Source organism: Haemaphysalis longicornis, unplaced genomic scaffold (genome assembly GCF_048455015.1).
Source record: "Haemaphysalis longicornis isolate Haplotype H1 unplaced genomic scaffold, Haemaphysalis longicornis Haplotype H1 scaffold_13, whole genome shotgun sequence".
NCBI classification, from domain to species: domain Eukaryota; kingdom Metazoa; phylum Arthropoda; class Arachnida; order Ixodida; family Ixodidae; genus Haemaphysalis; species Haemaphysalis longicornis.
In genome coordinates this window covers 99378621-99395322 of record NW_027526233.1, presented here as the reverse complement: position 1 = coordinate 99395322, position 16702 = coordinate 99378621, and the positions used below count along the sequence as shown (strand labels likewise).

The window sequence follows — 16702 nt, the reverse complement described above, 5'->3', positions numbered from 1 at the left end:
CCAATAAGAACTTCTTAATTTCCCATGCGCTACCTTTCTGGAAGCGGATCTGCATGCCATCATTCAGGTCGTAGACTTCCCAATGTTCGACTTTCACTCTTCCATCCCTTCAACGATGTGCATCCTTACAGACTCATTTGAAGCCCTACAATTTCTCAAAAGTCCCACGTCGACCAATATGATTGCCAACAAAATCTTTCCTCATATCTCCATCCTAAAATCTAGCTGCATTGATCTTCTCATCGACTAGTCGCCTGGACGCGAGGAATTATCAGCACGGAACCAGGCAGGCCACTCGTCTGTACGGGAGTGTACAACCTCTAGGCTTCCGCTGCTAACCGACTTGGCTGCTCTACCTTCTAACTACCAGCCAGAGAGCTACAGTAAAAAAAAGATCGCCTCAAGGCCCACCCTCCAACCGGCTTTTTAACCGCTCTGCTCCACTCCTAAGATCAGCCGAAATTTTCAATCAGATATTTTGCCAATGCTTGCCTTCCCTAGAAACCTTCCATAAATGGTATACCCCATTACTCTCGCCTCAATGTCCCTTCTGTACCTCCCTCACACCCTCCAATCTGCAGCACCTAATTTGCCACTCGCACGCTACAGTACCTTCAAGCCTTCTCCAAATTCCTCCTCTTATGTGTCGACTCTCATACACTGGAACCCTTCATGCTGGTTTTTATTGCAGATTTTCCTCTAAAAAGCGTTTTAGTGCGACCAGCTTAGAGTTGTGAGCCTGCTCTTCTCAACTCACCCCACCCAGCCGCTCCCTTCTTCTCAAGGAGCTCACGTTTTTGTTTGAGCTGTCCGCCTCCAAGATGTCCTAACACACAAACACCCCACTTTCTGCTCACACTTTCCCCACTTGACGTAGTCTTCCTGCCACAATAGAGGCTATCTCCCTCTCTCTCTATTTTTAGTAATTACCACCATTACGCCTAACACCTTTTTTCCTTTGCATTTTGCCGTGTAGCACAGCCCGCTTAAATGTCATTTGGTTCCTTAAGGCCTAAAGCACTTGTTGTTTTGTGACCTTGTGGCACGGCTTATATTTTGATGTAAGTGTTACTTGTATACACTACAGGCTTTTTTTCAGGTACGCAGTGTGGTCTTGCATTCCTCATCAGCACAAGCTCCCAAACAGAAGAGAAATTTCCAGGTTAGAGGTCATGTTTTTTGCTCTTGTATGGACACCCTAGTATGGAGTGGTCAACCAGGTAAAAAAAAAAGAAATTTGTATATTTTCTTTGCACCATTCTGGCGGCATGCATGGTGATAACCTGAAGCCATTATTTTTTCCTGCGTGGAATACCAGTCCCACGAAGCATGGCGTCGATACCATGTGATATGTGCAGTAATTTTTGTGCTATTGACTCGCCATCCCAAAACGATTTAGGCAGGACATATAATAGCCTTCAAGCTGTAGTCAAGGCTGCTTGGGATATGTCATTGTAATCACTCTTTTTGGAGATTCATATAACCCAATTTTTGTGCATTGAAAGAATTCTATCTCTGATTATTGTACAACGGTTATTGCTTTTAGCTGCACAGACCATTGTTTTTTTTTCAGTTCAGGATGTGGACAATACTGAAGACGTTGTCTGGCATATATTCTCTGCTTCAGGAGATGGTACTGACATTGCGGAAGAAGCTGGTCCCCACACCTGCTCCTGCCCCCCATGTTCTGGTAACACAGGGTAGGTAGCAATGCTTGCAGCGTTACTGCTTCTCGGAACACCGTGCAGAGCCCAGGTTTAGAACAGGAATTTGCCTAAAGTGTCATGAATCTGATGCAGCAAATACATATAGATATGTATGCTCTTGATCAAAGGAAAATAGAACTTCATTGTGGAACTTTTGATGCAATAAATAAACCTACCTTTAATGTTGATGTCAATGACATATCAAGGCCAGGATTTTACACATTCAAAATGGCGTTTTTTTTCGCGCGTGCAGTTAAACTGCATCTTTACAAAGTGGGGACTAAGGTGATGGGTTTGCTAGATCACGTTTAAAAAAATTTGAAACTGCTAAGAAAACACCCGCGCTGAATCAGAACTGAAGATTTAATCTACAGGCTGTCCAAGAAAAGAAGGGAAAGAAGCAGAAAGATAAAAACAATAAATAAAAGTTATGCAGCCATGCAACTGAGAGACGTGCCCAATTGATGAAGTCAATCGCTTGCATGGGCAACATATGTCAAATATTGTCATGTATTTAAGCACAATGCTGGTTTTTAAAGGAACGAAGTTTATTGGAACAAACTTGTGCTCTGCTAAGCACTCAAAGAACATGCAAGTGACAAAGGAGCACTCAACAAAGTGACGTGAACAGTTGGTTTTCAGCTACCGTAAAAATCCTCGCAAGCACCCTCCTGCAGACAAGTCGAGATGGAGTTTCGGTCACTGTTTGGGACAACCTTGTAAGTAATTTTGCAAACACATTGTTCAATTCTGCAGGGTCCGAAATACCATCGAAGGGGCTTCTCCCGAGTCTGTGCCATCGATTTGCAGTCCAAACCAACACATGATCACCCAGGTGTACTTCGTGTCTCAGCATTGAAGGTTGTCCATTACATGCCATCGACCAAGTTGAGGGCTCTCCTTTGTGTTGTAGGTACCCGTGGACGTTGCTGCTGGGGTCGTCTTTTAGTGCCAGCATGATGGTGTCACCCATCATAGTCGGCTGTTTTCTGCAACGAAGATCAAACAGAATTGTTTGTGTTTTCCTAGATAGCTGTGTTGTACGCAAGCATTACTTCAGGGAGAACTCCATCCCACACCCTATGTTGAACGTCGACGTGTATAGACAGCATGTCCGTGATTGTCTTATTCATGCATTTCCTTCGCCCATTCGTATGGGGGTGGTACGCTGTGGTTTTTCAGTGATCCGTGTTGCTGTAGCATAGGACTCCTTACATGAGCTCTGCAGCGAGGTCGTTCATTGATCCGTGATTAGGGCTTGAGGGGCTTCATCTCACAGCAAAACTTGGTGGGTGAAAAATTGTGTGCATTTCGTTGCAGTTTTCTTCGGAAGAGTAGCAGCCTCTGCATAGTGTTATGTAGCTCTGACAACCTACTTGTTCCCGGCTCATGATGTAAAGAATAGGCCAAGAAGGCCTATTCCAATTCTTGAAAGCACTTTGATGGCACGGCAGGGGGCTGGAGAACTAGGGCAGGTCTTGTCCCCGGCCTTTTCCTTCACTGGCAGTCATGGCAGCTCTGGAAACAATGGTTGACATCGGGTGTTAAGCAGGGCAAATAGTACGTCACTTTGATTTTTTTAAGTGTACTAGCTGTGCTCTGGCGTCCGCAACACGGGTCGTGGCATGCTTCCAAAATTTTATCACGGAGCTCTGCGGGGCTTGTGACAGGGTACATTAATCTTGTTGCATAGTGGTGTTTTACTTGATGAGGACCAAGTCTTCAAGGCAAAATGCTGAGATGTTTTGCTAGAAAGCCATTGGCACTGCAATGTTGTGTTCTTCGATGCGGTCGAATATGACATGCAGCTCAGGGTTGGCATGCTGCTTTGTGGAAAGGTTGCTCTCCATCAAGACACCAAAAAATGCGCTGGTTTCGTCAGACCGGTGGCAACAGGTCTAAGGGGGCACGTGATAAGCAGTCGGCATCCGAATGTTTCCTGCTGGATCTGGAGGCGATAATATTGTCGAATGTCTGCAGGTTTAAGCTCCACCAACAAAGGCGGCCAGTGGGTCCTTTCCGTTTGCGAGCCAATGCAGCCCGTGGCAATCTCTTATGCTTAAAGGGGTCATACAGACAAAAAACAAGTTTGTTTTATTCGAAAGATTTTGTTTTATAGTGCCCCCAGTGCATGTCCGGCAGCGAATGATGCCGTATTCACTGAGAAATTAGTCAATTTAGGTTATAATTTGATTCTCCCGCAAAATGGTGTTTTCGGGGCAACAGCAATGAAGTCATAAGTCCGTGAATACAAACGAACTTCCACTGCGTCATTTGGCTATGCAGCCTTGCTTGCTGCAAGCCAGTCCTCCCAGATGGCACTACCGTACTCATCCTCAAACCGTTCTCTCCACCGTTGCTTTGTTTTTGACCGTATTTGTACCTGGCTTGGTTTTGCTACTGCAGAAAGTAGTCGTTTCATGAAACATGGGGTACGCTCGACGAACAGGGTCACGTAAGACAACGTCGCTCACGCCATTATAAATTAAGAGAATTTTAAGAATTCTCTTCAAAAATCGTGCCGCCATTCAATGCAGAGTAGCTTCAAAGAACAAACAGAGCACTTGCTCGCTGCTGCGTATCCGGAGCCCACACTAGTATCGGTAGCGGAGAGTGACCTCAAGCATTTAGAACAGGGAAGGGGCCGGTTAGAGGAGGGTGAAAGGAAAAGACTATCAGTAATTCCATATTTGCACAATATGTCTCACCATCTGAAAAAGATTGCCAATCAGATGAACGTAGAGGTTGTTTTTTCTGCACCTAACAAATTGAATAAAATTTGCAAGTTGACTAACCCCTTCAATAAAGCACCGGTTAGGTGTGTAAAAGGACATAGGAGGCCGTGTGTAGAATGCGCAGTCAGTGTGGTATACGAAGTTCCCTTATTGTGCAGGAAGCGATATATAGGCCAAACCGGCCGATGTCGTAACGACCAGTTAGGTGAGCACAGACGGAATGTCAGCAACTACAGGGATGGCCATTTCTCTGTTCACTGCCACGACTGCAGCTGCGTGCCACGGTTTGAGCAATGTGCAGTACGTTTGAAACATAAGGAACAAAATGTAAGAGAAATATTAGAGGCAGATTTGACTAGTAAAGCAGGGTTGTCCTGTGTGAGCGTGCCGTCACTAAGTTTGTCAGATAAGGAGGCAACTTTTCTGCGCATAGCTGCAACACGTCAGCATTGGCGGTGAGAGTGGGAAGTGATTGTGGGTAGGCTGTGGATAGTTATATGTGCATGTATGTGAAATAAAACTAGTTGAAGTTAGCGCTGTGTTATGTGTCCTCTTTCATGTCCTCGCTCTTTGCGCTATGAATTTGTCAAAGTACTTAATCAGGGGTTGTCTGGAAGAGGAAAAAAGATTGTGAAATGCTTCACAGTTCATTTGTGTGCTGTGGCACTTGACCGACAAAAATAAGAACTGAGTGTTGGCTACAGTGATCCGGTGAGTGAAAACATTGTCGTTTTAAAATATTTTAGGGCTATTGTGGTTGGTGTTTTATTTGGAAAATAATTGATCCAAGTCCATTTGAGCAGTTTTGCTCCTGGCTTGCATTTCGTAATAACAGAATAGGCATGCTGGAATACCTTTTGTAGCTCTCTTTTATAGCAGTATTAAAAGGCTGTTTTTTAGTTCTTTAGGACAGGTTTTTCCAAGTAGACCTTTCAATAGTCAAAAGCATTGAGGTGAAGCAAATGTTTTTGCAGGATACTATCATTGAATCTGCCACGTAATTTCTCAATATTGTAGAAAATGCAGAGTAAAAATTCTGAGCACTTTTTTTTATTGTAAATCGAAGGCGAATTTGAATTAACGCTTTCTTCAGAAAAGTGATTCTAAGTTGAAAACAGTAATTAGATGGGGGACGGTGGCATCGTAACATCGGACAAACGTGTCTGGGAGGTTGAAGAGGTTGGTACAACCATAATCATTCGGGCCCCTGATTCGTCAACCATGCAAATAGTGAGTTGTTTTTTGGATCAATGCCATACCCATTTACACAATTCGAAACTTCATTCTTGACTGAGCAGGTTGTGTCTAGGATGTTAATGCGCCCATTGCAACAATATTTTTGTTGTCAGAAGGGGGAGAACGTAATATATTATTGGTTACGTTTAAGAAAAAAATCATGTCTGCCTTTGGAGTTGATTTCTGGAAAAAATGAATGCATCTGAACCACCCTGACGATGTTGCATCATGGTTTGAATGTTGGTGATGTCAACTTGATGTTGATGCTACTCTGCACGGTATGATGAAAAGCAGTAGGTTCTGTCAGTCATTATGACAATTTTCAGAAATGAAAATGATTAGAAAATGGGTAACCAGACAACAGAACAGAATGAAATTTACCAGAATGATTGGATTGATTGTAGGGTTTAACACGCCAACGCAACCCAGGCGATAAGGCGCACCGTAGTAAAGGGCTCCAGATTTTGACCACGTGGGGATCTTTAACGTGTGCCGAAATCTCGTACACATGGGCGTTTTTACCAGACTGTTTTCTCAGACTGCATGCATTGAAATGTCTAGTGATATGACAGTTAGAAAACGAATGTACAGTTCCTGGGTGCTAATTAGACATGGTGGCATGTGATAACTAATTTGTTAGCCTCGACTAGTGAATCTGGGAAGCTTTGTCATTGCAAATGCTTACAGCCTTGCTATTAGTCATGTTCCAGACTTTTATTATGCGGTCAGTGCAAATGAACTGCAAGTTCTTTGCTTTTTTTAATGAAAGTGCCTTTGCAAATAGCCTTTTCGTTTCCTTGGTGAGATACTGTTTAGCGTACACGGGGGTTGGGTCATTTTTCTGGGAGCTAATGTCCTGTGCTCGGGAATATCTGGCTTTACAAAAGAAGTCTGCTTCACACAGTGGCAAAACCTACCAAGTACAAGTTTTGTTGCGGAGGATGAAGGCATGCAATGAGCTGAGTTAAGGTTGCTTTCGTTGATAAGGTACTTAGCTTTCATCCCAATTTCTTCAAACATCACTCAAATTGGGCGAGTTGGTTTATAAGGAATTTTCAGCTTGAACAAACAACCACAAATGGCAGAAAGGAAACATGGGCACTGCTGTGCTATGCGTTGAAAGATGATGACGACGAGCGTGGGACACTATCACCATCATTGGCTATTAGAAGACGAAGTGGAATGAAGTCGTTTTGAGTTGCGACTTGGCTCTGGGTCCAGTTGCTCTACACTATGAAGTGAATTTACTATTAATAAAGTGCAGATACGTACATGAACCATTGCAAAGTGTTCAGAAAGCACCATATTTCTTCACCCTGCGACATAAGTTTTCAGGATTATCCTGGAGATGGTTCATTTCGCTTTGGCCAATGCCACGTAAACTGTGCTGATGTAGGTATCACCTGTCTTGTTCATTTCAGCTGCCTGATCAAGTTTTGTGTGACGCATTTGTTTTTGCAAAAGAATGTTGATGAGTCGATGCTCGTGATGCATGAGGAATCGTGGCAATAAAATGAAGGTTACTTAACAGCGTTGTCTAGAGTGGGGTGGCGCATTCCATTTCCCTGTCGTTCATGCACCGGCAGGTTTGTTCGCATTCGAGGGACCAACCTGCAGGTCTCTTCTATGACCAGGGCATACATAGAGGTCTTGCCGTCTTGCACCATCTTGTCCAAGGGTTTTTTTCAGTGCCCTGATGCCAGTGTGCAGAAGTTACTGCTGTCAGTGCAACAGTTGACAACATTTTTGTTGCTGGGCACCCTACAAGGTTATCACCTCCAATGACACCAGTAAACAGGCTGCCACAAAGCTTTAAGCTTCCAAATTTCTTCCAAATAAGTGTTGGCACTTTTTTGGGCCTTGTGCCTTCATTGCACCGTCGTCGAAATGCCCACCCTAATACGAGTTCCATCTCAAAGTGACGGACATGCATTCTTGCATCGTACCCGCCGCGGTGGCTCGGTGGCTAAGGCGTTGCGCTGCTGAGCACGAGGTCATGGGTTCGATTCCCGGCCGCGGCGGCCGCTTTTCTGATGGAGGCGAGAAGCAAAAACGCCCGTGTGTACGAGATTTCGGCGCACGTTAAAGATCCCCAGGTGGTCAAAATTAATCCGGAGCCCTCCACTACGGCGCGCCTCATCGCCTGCGTTGCGTCGGCGCGTTAAACCCTACAATCAATCAATCATCATTCTTGCATCGTAAAGTATTATCTTAGAAATCACTCGAATTTTGTTTCCAGCTGTATTCAATTTGAATTGATATCTTTTGAGTGCAACTGTGTTTTATACATGTTACTTGGTCGTATTTTGTCATATTTGAATGTCAATATCTGTTATCGATATCTAGACTGAGTAGGCCATTGCCATTGTACATTCACAGTCACACTTGACAGGTTTGCAAGTCATTGCAAACCAAGGAAGTATAATAAAGTGAGTTTAGTGGGATCACACTGACCGAATGGAACTGTTCTTGGAACCTGCATTTTATGCAAACAGTTCCCGAGCCTGGGCTTCTTCCACAGAACAGGTTGGCACCTGAATGCTTTGCAGAAGAGATATTGAGGTAGTTTGCCAAAGTTGTGTTCTGTAACATCTTGCATACATTGGTACTCCACAGTGCGACTCAAAAGATGTGCAGATGCTGATGTTAAACTTGCAACCACTGTAACATGAAGAGAAGTTTTGCCATGTTTTGCAGATTGGTAAACCCTGATAGTTTGTCCAACTCCTCATAACATATTTCTAGTTGGCCATCTATCTAGTGAATGTTTTATTCATAGAAAAGATCACATGCATTTTTATGACTGGTTGTCATGGTTAAATCTGAGCTGAACTTGGAATGTTGCCAGTGCATGGGACCTACCCCAAGGCTTTTCATAGCTTGTCAGTCAATCTGTACATTTGGGTAATGAATGCTATGTATATTTTCAGACACATTTGTCCCACTTTGCCTGTGTACTGCGGTAGTCATCACATCAGCACCAAGCATTTTTGTACAACACAACTGATTTGCTAGATGAGGCAGTTGATGTTTGGCTTTTTTGCATTATTCTTGAACGATTTTTCTAATCCTGTGTCTCCTTTTGCCCACTTAGGAATTTTCCCACCGACAGCAAGAGTATCCAGTTGGGGGCAAAGATCTCTTCCTGCCCATCCTGTGAGCAACGTAACCACCAGGCCGCTGCTGGGGTAGTGTGTGCTCCTGAGGCATCCTACGTCTGCACTGTTTGCAAAAGAGCTTTCCGTAAAAAAGACTACCTGAACAGGCACATGAAAGTGCACACCGGCAAGAAGTCACACATGCGTAGCACCTGTAATAAGAGCTTTCCACGGAGAGGCCACCTAGTTACTCACAAAAGGGTGCCCTGTGGCAAAAGTAACACCTATCAGAAGAACCGTACTCAAAAAGATAGGTTGCTTCCTCATGAAAGATTGCACTCTGATGAAAGGGCCTTCGTGTGTAGCATCTGTGAAAGGAGCTTTAAAAGAAAACGCAATCTGATTGTTCATGAAAGATTGCACTCTGGCGAAAAGCCGTATACATGTAGCATCTGTCAGAAGAGCTTTACTCGAAGGGGCCACCTGGTTATCCACGAAAGATTGCACTCCGACAAAAAGCCTTACATGTGTAACATATGCCAGAAGAGCTTTAATGAAAAACAGGGCCTGGTTGATCATGAAACATGGCACTCGGGCAAAAGTCCTTACATGTGTAGCATCTGTCACAAGGGCTTCAAGTATAAACGCAACCTGGTCTTGCATGAAAGAGTACACTCTGGCGAGCGGCCATACATGTGTAGCTTGTGTTCAAATACCTTTTCTCAAAAAGCCCACCTGAACAGGCATGAAAGATTGCACTATGGCATCTAAGGACGATGGTAGTATGCTACAAAAGGTCATGGATTGCCTGCATCAGTAGAGCTCTAGAGAGCACACCTGCAGTGCAGCAAACCGCCCTGATAAGGAACAGGTGCTCACAACTGGGCTGGTTAATTTCGTGCTGGACTTGAGTTTTGAAAGCTTCCCTTTCCCCTGTTGTCATTTTGACAGAGGAGAAGTTGATTATTTATTAGGTCTTCCCATCCCTAACTAGGTCACAACTACATATTTGGTTGGTACACTACCAGGATGGCCTGCAAGCAGATGCAGTCTGTGTACTGCTAATTTCGAGTGGACCACAATAAGTACCGCTTCTGGAGACATTCATCTTCTTTCCATGGGTATTTGAAAAGGACGTAGACCAAGGCTTGCCCTCCAGGCCCTGCACCAACATTGTACAAGCCAGGTCCATGCACTTTTTTTTCCACTCGAAGCACTCCTATGCAGATGCTGCAGGAAAAGGATTGAATGCTGTGTCAGCACAACTTAAAGCTGGGTGAGCTAGTAATACAGCTTTGAAAAACAAACTGCGTAAAAGACAGCAACGTGGAATAAGACCAGACAGCACAAGCCGCTAAGAGAAAAAGAACAGACAGCGCATCGTCCTGCGTGTTCTTTTCTGCAAAAGCAAAAGTGGGCAATTTCTGCTGCATTGTTAAAGACAAGGATTGTCCGAGGAAAGGGAGGAACGTGTGTGGTGTTAAACATGCGCAGCCTTTAGTTCGCTGTACGATTGGCATGGTTTACAGAATTCCATTCTCATGTAAGTCTGTGTATGTGGATCAGACATGACGCTGTCTAAATGTCTGTATGAGAGAGCATGTGTCCAGGATAACGAATTCAAATAGTGCAAATCGTCCTGCACATTATAAAAAGTGTGGGTGCCACCCTTTGTTCGATGAGACTGCGTGGTTGTACAGGCATAATGATCAGATTGTTAGGTAAATGGTTGAGGCCTTCTTATCAATGAACAATGTAACAAGTGTGTCAGCAAATCGTCTATCACTCAACACGGGCAGGAGCACCCGCTAATCGGCGCCACGTTTCCCTAATTTACGATTTCATTTTCTCTATAAATTTTGTTTTTTGATAAACCAGCAGTTGCGAGTAAGTGCTTGTGTGTGTCCCTCCTGTCTGTACCCGCTATTTGGGTGCTTTCAAGTTTTCAATGGCTTTATGCCCTGCCACGTACTATTTTCCCATTAGCAGCTTCTTCCCGTCACCTTCAATGTACACTTTACTGACGGTTGCTCCTGGTGCTTCCTCATAACATTGCCAAAATGACGCGTAACCTTCCCAGCCGCTCTGAGTCTGCCGCTGTCATTTGTTATATCATCTCTCTCTCTCTTTCTATTTTGGCTAACAATTTCACGGCTTTTCTTTTTTTTTTTTTTTTGCCGCGATCAGAGTGTCGGAACGAAATGTTTTTCATTTCGTTTTTTGTTTCCTTCCATAGAGAAAAGTTCCGTTTCGTTTTAGTTCCGGAACAAAAAATATAACGGGTCGTAACGGCTCATGTTTGCGAAAAAAAAAATGAGAACAAAATTTAAAAAGAAAAACAGAAAGCGGTGATTATTAATTTTTGGTAAAAATTAAAAGAGCACTCACAACTGCACACAAAAACTGAAGCACTTCAGACACATCTTATGGCACTGAACATTACCTCAGAAGCTCAACGTCAGGTGTCACAACTGCACACAGAAATTCAAGCAATTTTTCAGACCCATCTTATTGCACTGAACATGACCTCAGAAGCTGCACGTCCTCAAATTTCACTCACAAGTGCACACAAAAATTGAAGAACTTCTTCAAACACATCTTACGGCACTGAATATGACCTCAGAAGCAGCACGTCCTCAAGTGTGCTAGGTGAAAGGCGTCTCTGGTCAGATAAAATAAACTTTAACGACGAGAATGCCTGCTCCACGCTGACTTGAGTGGCTGGAACACCAAGGGCTACCTGCGCTAAAGCGTACAGTTTAGGTTGGCGTTCTCTGCGCTCTTCCCAAAATGCCAATACATTTGCGGGTCTCGGAAGACGCTGTTCCTTTTCTAGCCTTTCATTCAATCAGCCTCAAAGCATCTGCACAAGAGCTCACGTACTCGAATGCACTTTGTACTCGAACCGAAAACAAAAAAAAAACGGTTTTTTTTTTCGGTTTCGCTCCGGAATGAAATTATAAATAACGCTTCGTTTTCCTTTTCCTTTCGGCCAAGAATATCGTTTTTTTTCCGTTTTTCGTTTCCAGTTTTCATTTCGTTCCGACAGCCTGGCCGCGATATTCTTATGCTCTTGGCACAGAAGCGACATTTTCTGTTCATACACCCATGACGCTGCACTAAGCTAGTGATGCAGGCACATGACATACTTGCGAGATTAACGCTATCAAACACATCCGTACTTACGTTCGAGACACCGCACACAGATCGAGGACTGCACTTCGGGGAGTACACGCCATCCGTTCGACCAGCCTTCAGCAATGTCACGGCCTCCTACACAAAAGGAACAACAATGAAATGCTCGAAAGTGCGGTCAGAGTGTGTGGCGACATAGCATTGCTCACAGCATTGTAATTTGATTTTAGCGTGTGCAGCGTACTTGAACGAGAAATACGGTCAGTGGTAAAAGACAAACCACGCGTTGGATACACGAAGCAGGTGTTGGTTTGCGCACCAATGTCTTGTTTGCCTTTTTCCACTGTCTCTCTTCCTCGTCTAAGTATGCAGCACACACTAACTTTTAATTCAAGATTGTACAAAAAGTATTATAGGCGCCAAACAGCACCCAGAGAGCGGCACGGAGCCCGCGACACCCAGCGCCCCCTTCAGCAGATATGCGCAACACTGGGTCGGTCCTTGCCAGCCAGTACGCTCCTGGCTGGGGGGCACTCCTCTTTTTGCAGCGCAAATGAAACAATTAGTAGCCTGTTTTGGGTTTACAATGAAGTAAGAGATTGTACAATGATCCAATGATCCTGCCACATAGTGCAGGTGAATGAAGGGGGATTTATTCGGTTGAACTCTGTATGGGTAGGCATATAAAGGCCCCATAGGCATGATGCACAGAAGAGAAACGTGTCTACAGCTGGCCTGTGGCAAAACTTTCTCAAGATGAGCATGTTTCACTTAAAAAAAAAGCCTAATTTATATTCAATCCACAAAAGAGGAGGCTTTGTCTACAAATATATCAGACGTTGCACAATGTTTCCTCGCAAAGTATTCCATCCATGTGAGTGCTCTTACGACTGCAGAACTACTAATTGGACCACATGGGTGTTGCATATGGGTATTGAATCCGAATGTGATGCTTCATACACTTAACAGTATGAAATTAACATTTCTTTGTGTATAGCGAAAGTGGGGGCGGCTTTGCCAAGAAATCTTTGGGCTTCCAGTACGTTAGCTGCATACAAACAGCTCAGTACGCTAGCTGCATACAAACACGCTCCGAAAAAAGAAACTTCACGAAAAGGCTATCGCAAGAAATTCCTTTGGGTGGGGATGGAGGGTGGAGTTAGCAGAACATCTGATAAGTGTATCGGAAAAATGTGCAGTAACTACACTTCAGAATAAATTCAAGTAATATTAAACTGGGTTGCAAAAATAAAAGTCATTTTATAAATTATTACAGAGAGTTACTCTGAGGGAGGTAAACATGCCGCTAATTTTTAAAATGAGTTTGCTGATTAGTTTCAATTTTTGCGCCACTTCCGGTCGTGTAACTTCCATCTGCCATGACACCTATATTTCGCTGATTTACAACAGTACGCAAGAGACAGCGATGTTTGGAGAGGTGGCCAAATGGGTCTCAGACTCTTGGGACTCCGTTTCTAAAAAAACAGTTGTAGCCGGGTTCAGAAAGGCCGGAGTGATCCGTTCCGCGGGTGGTGACGATGTCGGGGAAGAAGACATCAGTAAGTTGGAGGACAACAGCGACGTGCCAGCGGAACTCCCGCTTGAAGTTGCTCAATTGTTTGTTAGCGAGTCGGAAGAAGAAGACATCGATGGTTTTGCCTAAATTCTGTCTGTACACGCCATGTGTGTGTATCAATAAACCATTTTTGAGAAGTTCTGTCTAGACTTCGGACAGTATACGCCTCGAGCTTCGCGATCGCTGCGCCGCCTGCCGCCGCTTCTCCACGGCGTTGACGGGATTTGCGCTGCGTGGCCGATAGGGCCGCGTGCAGTGTTTAGGTTCTGTTTCACTTCTTTCCGCCTTTCCGCGCCCTGAAAAAAACTTGTTATGGTGACGTCTATAGGCAACGAGTACGTTTAGGTCACTTAAAAAGCAGCTGGGTCTTTGTAGAGTACGCGATCGCCTGCAAGAGCCACCCGGAGACGCGGTGGACGCGGTGCTGCGCGCTTCGTCGGCGCTCTTCCGGGCGTCGGCGACGGTAGCAACATATCACCCCTGTCACCTCCAAAACATCAGGCACAAATGAATTCTACTGTCGCCTCGTTTAGACCTGATACTGGCACAATGAAAGGTTGGCTTCACTTTGCAGCGTCGACAACGAATGCGGCTTCGTTTCGAATATATACGTCGCAGAACAATATGTTTCGGGGATGTGATTACCCAATCCCGGACAGTAACTTATGCCTTTTATAAGCTATACACCATGCGAAAGTGTTAAGTATATTCCTAGCCCAGCTGTGCGTCGTTAAATATGTGCCCACACACCAAGGCAAGTTAATGAAACCACGGAAAAATAAATGCTGTGCACGGCGGAATTAAGAAACATAATTCTCTAACTAAAAAAAAAAATAGTGCACCTTCTGACATGCTAAAGACGTTCGTCGAAACTTAATGCACTGCTATTTCGCGAGACATCGTTTGGGGGGGGGGGGGGGCAGGAGGGGAAGCGTGTACATATACCGAGGGGAATCAAGCAATGAACGTTTTAGTAATCACACACACACACAAATCTCGCGTTTACTTTGCTTTTGTTTTTCTACTTCAACGAACAGCTGATCATACGGCGGCCGCAGGCCGCATTTTTGGAAGTATACAGGGTAGGCTGTTCAACAAGCGATGAAAGGTATCGTTGGAAGAGAGTGGTATGTGATAAGGCCCTCTGATTTCAGTTTCTGCTTTATTCTGCTGGCTCCCTGTGCCATATGACGATATTTCGAAGAAGCATTAGTCGCGGACGCGGATTATATTTATTCTAAGCCCGTTTCCGCGCTGCTCGCACAGGAGCAGATGAATGTTTGCGGGCGCTCACCTCACGATAAGAAGACTTTGTCGTGTGCTGATCCCCGAGTATAATTATGCATTGTCCATCGTACTTTTGTTGAATATTCCAGAGATTAACACAGACTAGCCTGTGAATGGTGGTGATCAATACCTGAGGTATAATATTGACAAACGAAACTGGCGTGCTGTCAGGTATGAGTGCCCCGCTCATTATGTAAGCGCATAAAACCAATTTAAATCGTAGTGTAGCATGAACATCTGAGGAACCGGTGGTTACAGAGGCACTGCTAGTAAATTCAGGTCAGTGTAACTACAGTCGGCTCCATCACGCGCCCGTTCCGCGACGCTGGCCTGTGACACACACCTGGCGCTTATACAGACCGAATATACCACACTAAGATCGCGTCAGAAACATTTACACTCTCGAAAACACACCTAATTTGCGAACAGAGTGACTGCTCCACATAAACATGGATTTCAAACACCCGCACACGGGAAATCTCAGTCGTGGACGTGCCGCAAAAGCAGCGGCGGCACTGGGGAGCGGGACGCCTACTCCCGCGCCTGCTTTCGAAACGGGCCGCTAGGGGGATTTCAGTGGCGCCCCTACAGGCCGCGCTCGAGGCGTATATGCACGTGTCTAGCCCTCCTCAACGGTTGAAGCGTTGATAGGCGGCGGCCGCCGCAACCATATACTTTCGCCGCTCTTTCTAACCATCTGATTCACTATGAGTTTACCTAATTAACAAGTGCGTCTTGTACACCGGTGCGTCTTATACGCCGGTGCGACTTATACGCCGGTGTGACTTATATACGTTTTTTTTTTTCAGAAAAACTGTCATTTTGAAGGGGGTGCGACTTGTAGAAAGGTGCGACTTATAGACCGGATAATACGGTAGTGCTTTTATTACCTCAACACCTTCGCAACAAAAGTCACGGGAGAAAAATTTAGTTCCCTGAGGACACCCCTCACTGGTCAAGAGTGACCGCAATCACAACGGATTGAATAAACAAACTTTGTCCTCCTCCTCCCCCTGGAACGCAAAAGTTTCTGCGTTCATATATTTCCAACTTTTATTGCGATGTTACGAGGAAGGCGCAAGGAATAGTGGTGTATTAGCAGGTATGTACAGAAAATCAGTCCGAGTGGGAAGAGTCACCAGTCGGGCAAGGTGGCCGCTATACGAGTGAGAGCCAAATCCTCGTCTTCCTCCTCGTTCCCTGTCAGGGCTAGGCACATAGCAGGCATGGCGCGGGCACATAGCCCCATGGTCTCTCACGCAGGAAGCATGAGGTTTCACTACATCATCCTCGGAACACAACCCCCGGGACGAAAAGCACCGTCGCGGTGCTAGATAGCAGGAAGAGGTGTGGGCGCGTGGTAGGGCTTGAGTCGTGTCACATGGACGATATCTGACTGACAGCCACTTGGTGAACCCGTTGGCAGTACTGGGGAAATCTCATAGGTCACATCTGTTACCTGGCGCAAAACACAGTACGGCCCATTGTAGTACCACAGAAGTTTTTGAGACAGGCCCAAACGACGACTGGGGGACCATACCAAAACGAATGTTCCAGGGGAATAGCTAACACTCCTGTGGCAGCGATCATACCGATCCTTTTGCGATGTTTGGGATGCTGAGAGTTTTGCACGAGCCACTTCGCGTGCGAGTTGTGCCCGTGTGATTGCTTCGTTAGCGTATTCCGTTGCAGCCGGGCAGGAAAGAAGCAATGTGTCCATCGGTAATGTCAGCTCACGTCCGTAAAGATAAAAGGGGGAGAATCCAGTCGTGTCATGCCGGGAAGAGTTGTAGGCAGATGTGACGTAAGGTAACGCATTGTTCCAGTCTCAGTGGTCAGCTGACACATACATCGAAAGCATGTCCGTGAGTCTGGTTAAGACGTTCTGTAAGACCATTTATCTGAGGGTGGTAGGTGGTCGACATCTTG

General features: G+C 45.1%; 2 long non-coding RNA genes across 5 annotated transcripts in view; one reads left to right on the top strand and one right to left on the bottom strand.

The window, feature by feature from the left end:
• Nucleotides 1-1054: 1054 nt before the first annotated feature.
• LOC144164435 (uncharacterized) lies at nucleotides 1055-8950 on the top strand. Of its 2 annotated transcripts, none has more exons than XR_013321200.1 (3): nucleotides 1055-1162; nucleotides 1628-1700; nucleotides 8772-8950. It is a non-coding gene; the product is annotated as an uncharacterized LOC144164435 (long non-coding RNA). The 2 variants fall into 2 exon arrangements; XR_013321201.1 differs by lacking the exon at nucleotides 8772-8950 and adding an exon at nucleotides 2463-2589.
• LOC144164434 (uncharacterized) overlaps nucleotides 2237-16702 on the bottom strand; it is a 38735-nt gene continuing 24269 nt past the window's right edge. For 2 of the 3 annotated variants that reach the window (XR_013321197.1, XR_013321198.1), the window contains 3 exons: nucleotides 11962-12048; nucleotides 9865-10005; nucleotides 2240-3224 (listed from right to left, as the gene is read on the bottom strand). This is a non-coding gene — a long non-coding RNA (uncharacterized LOC144164434). Of the gene's footprint in view, nucleotides 3225-9864; nucleotides 10006-11961; nucleotides 12049-16702 lie in introns of all 3 variants that reach the window. The other variant, XR_013321199.1, reaches the window with a different exon arrangement.